Source organism: Oryctolagus cuniculus, chromosome 7, assembly GCF_051225735.1.
Source record: "Oryctolagus cuniculus isolate XC-2025 breed Fujian yellow rabbit chromosome 7, ASM5122573v1, whole genome shotgun sequence".
NCBI lineage: Eukaryota > Metazoa > Chordata > Mammalia > Lagomorpha > Leporidae > Oryctolagus > Oryctolagus cuniculus.
In genome coordinates this window covers 15,728,317-15,730,897 of record NC_142873.1, presented here as the reverse complement: position 1 = coordinate 15,730,897, position 2,581 = coordinate 15,728,317, and the positions used below count along the sequence as shown (strand labels likewise).

Here is a 2,581-nt window from a genome sequence, read left to right as displayed (position 1 = left end):
ACTACTGCAAAAATGTAATTGATTAAGTGCTTGTGCTTATGGCTTTTAAGCAATGAAGCACTTTCTGGAGCACACTGGATGCCTTTTTCTTTCTCTCCTTCTTTTACTGCTTACTCAATTATCTTATCCTACTACCCAGTATCTCTCTTTTGGAATCCATATGAGCAAGTGCGGTTTTATAAGACTATCCTTCTCCTCTTGCTTTAGTTCGTACAAATGCCTACATCTGCATTTATTCATTTTATTATGTTATTACTTACTGTAGAGTATTTCTTAATTAATTTATTTTTTGGTTTTTTTTTTATTCAATACATTCTAATCAAAGAGTAACAGCAGTAAATAAACACTTTGAAAAACAGGCAGGTATCCCCCTATCTCTGGAAGAAAATTAAGTCCGAGTATTTATTCTACATGGTAGAAGGGAGACAACTGCTGATGTCCATAGTTAGACAATTCAGAACAGCTTGGAAATTTCTAAAGCCATTTCCAAAAAAACTCAATGGCAATGGCTTGGGACACAGCTACCTCAAGGGATACACTGTCTATGTCGGTTTTCATGAACAAGGATTGAGTTGCACCTGTTTAAGCATGACATTCTTGTCTTCAGCCTTAAAGGAAAAGAGAAAAGTCTTTTCCATTTGCACCAGTTTGAAATAGTTCTTAAATAAGGCTCCCTTAACGGATTACTACAGTACTCCTTCAACGGAGAGAGTTCGTACGTGTAGTAAAAAGACAAATACAGGATTTCATGGTCTTTTTTTTTTTTTTTTTTTTTTTTGGCTGATAGGTAATTGCATAAAATGAGGGGTACATACTCACAAGCACAATCTGTTTAACGAAACTCTTAAGTACATCAGAAAGCAAAACAGAAACGTCCTGAAACCAGCTCAGACCACCAGGCCTTTTCTACAGAACGTCTCAGCCTGCGTCAGCTTGGTTCCTCCCACCTCTTCAGGACCCTGCGTGTAGCTCCTTCCTCTGCTTTTGGAGCACGGCCCCCAGGCCTAACCCCAGGGGACCTCAGAGAGGCCAGGCACTCTGGCCCAGTGCTCCTTCGACCTTCGCTTGGGACATTTTATCCTTAGTTCAAAAGGATCAATTGGCCTTGGTCAGCCTTAGGAAGGGAAGTATCACTCAGGTGAATGTAGCTGAGGGGAAAGTGCAAATACCTAGCTACCTCTTCACGCCTTTTTTTTTTTTCTTCCTTTAATTAGATTGACTTCAGCGGTTCTTACAAAGAATCCCGCGTGGTTATCCAGAGCAGTTCACTCAAGTTTTGGTTCTCTTTTACATAGCTGCATTCGGAGATACTCTACATGAGGCATGTTTAGAAAAAGAGAAACACTTATACCTGGAATTTATATTCTTCCAAGTAATCTTTTAGTCTGGTGGGTAAAGGCAGTCCCCAGATGGTGCCGGTGCACTTGTTAATGGCCAGTCGACAGAGGTGTTGCAGGGGTGGCGCCGATGTGTAGAGCGGTTTGGTCAGATACAGGTGAACTGTGCCGTTCCGGGGGGCTTCCGGGCCCGTCCGCTTATCCTTGCACATCTGAACATAGTAGTCGATCAGATGCACCACACTGTCAAACTGTTTAAGCTTGGACTTGACACATATGATGGAGTCCAACCTGAACTTCCCATCTTGGTATTCGATCCGGAGGTTGGTGGGCCCAGCTGACGTTTTAACAGATATGGTTAGTAGGTAGTCTGAGTGCGAACTGTCTCGAATCAAGAAAGTTCCCTCGGGTGCCTCTTTTAATTTCTCTTTGGCTTCATTAACAGTCATACTGCCCCAGTACCATCCTGGGGTTTTTGCCTGTTTGGCTGAGCTCGCGCAGAGCCTTCGCCAGACGCGCCGCCTCTGGGGACGGCTCCTCCGGCGGCCCCGTGGTGCCCCACTGGCTCCGCGTCCCTTCCGCGCCATTCCCGGAGGGCTCGAGGCACCGCAGGGTCATGGGAGGAGGGTCACCGCTGCAAAGACAGGTGGCCGCCCGAGCTGGGGTCCGAGAGGGCTTCGCGTCCTTCCTGGGAGTCAGTGGGAGCCCCCAGACGAGTCCCTGCTGGGGGTCCGAAGCGGTGACAAAAGAGGAGGAGGTGGCGCACTGCTGGTTCCGTGTCGCCAGGTTCCAACGGACAGATGCCACAGTCGCCCACAGACGAGCTCAGCCACAGAGAGTCTGCCGCGGGTGCTAGGAATCCTGAGGCTGTGCGCCCGGGGCCCCGGCGCAAACCGTCCCCGGCCCGCGCAGCGCCGCCGGCTGCGGGCGAGGAGGCTCATGCTTCAGGGGAAGGAAAGCCCAAGGCCCGCGAGCGGCGGTGGTGGCGAGACTTCAATTTATTTTTTTATTTTTGACATGCAGAGTGGACAGTGAGAGAGAGAGAGAAAGGTCTTCCTTTGCCGTTGGTTCACCCTCCAATGGCCACTCCGGCTAGTGCGCTGCGGCTGGTGCACCAAGCTGATCCGAAGCCAGGAGCCAGGTACTTATCCTGGTCTCCCATGGGGTGCAGGGCCCAAGCACTTGGGCCATCCTCCACTGCACTCCCTGGCCACAGCAGAGAGCTGGCCTGGAAGAGGGGCAAC

General features: G+C 49.3%; 1 pseudogene; it reads right to left on the bottom strand.

The window, feature by feature from the left end:
- Nucleotides 1-319: 319 nt before the first annotated feature.
- Nucleotides 320-2,023, bottom strand: LOC127489126 (suppressor of cytokine signaling 2 pseudogene; annotated as a pseudogene).
- Between the last annotated feature and the right edge of the window lie 558 nt (nt 2,024-2,581).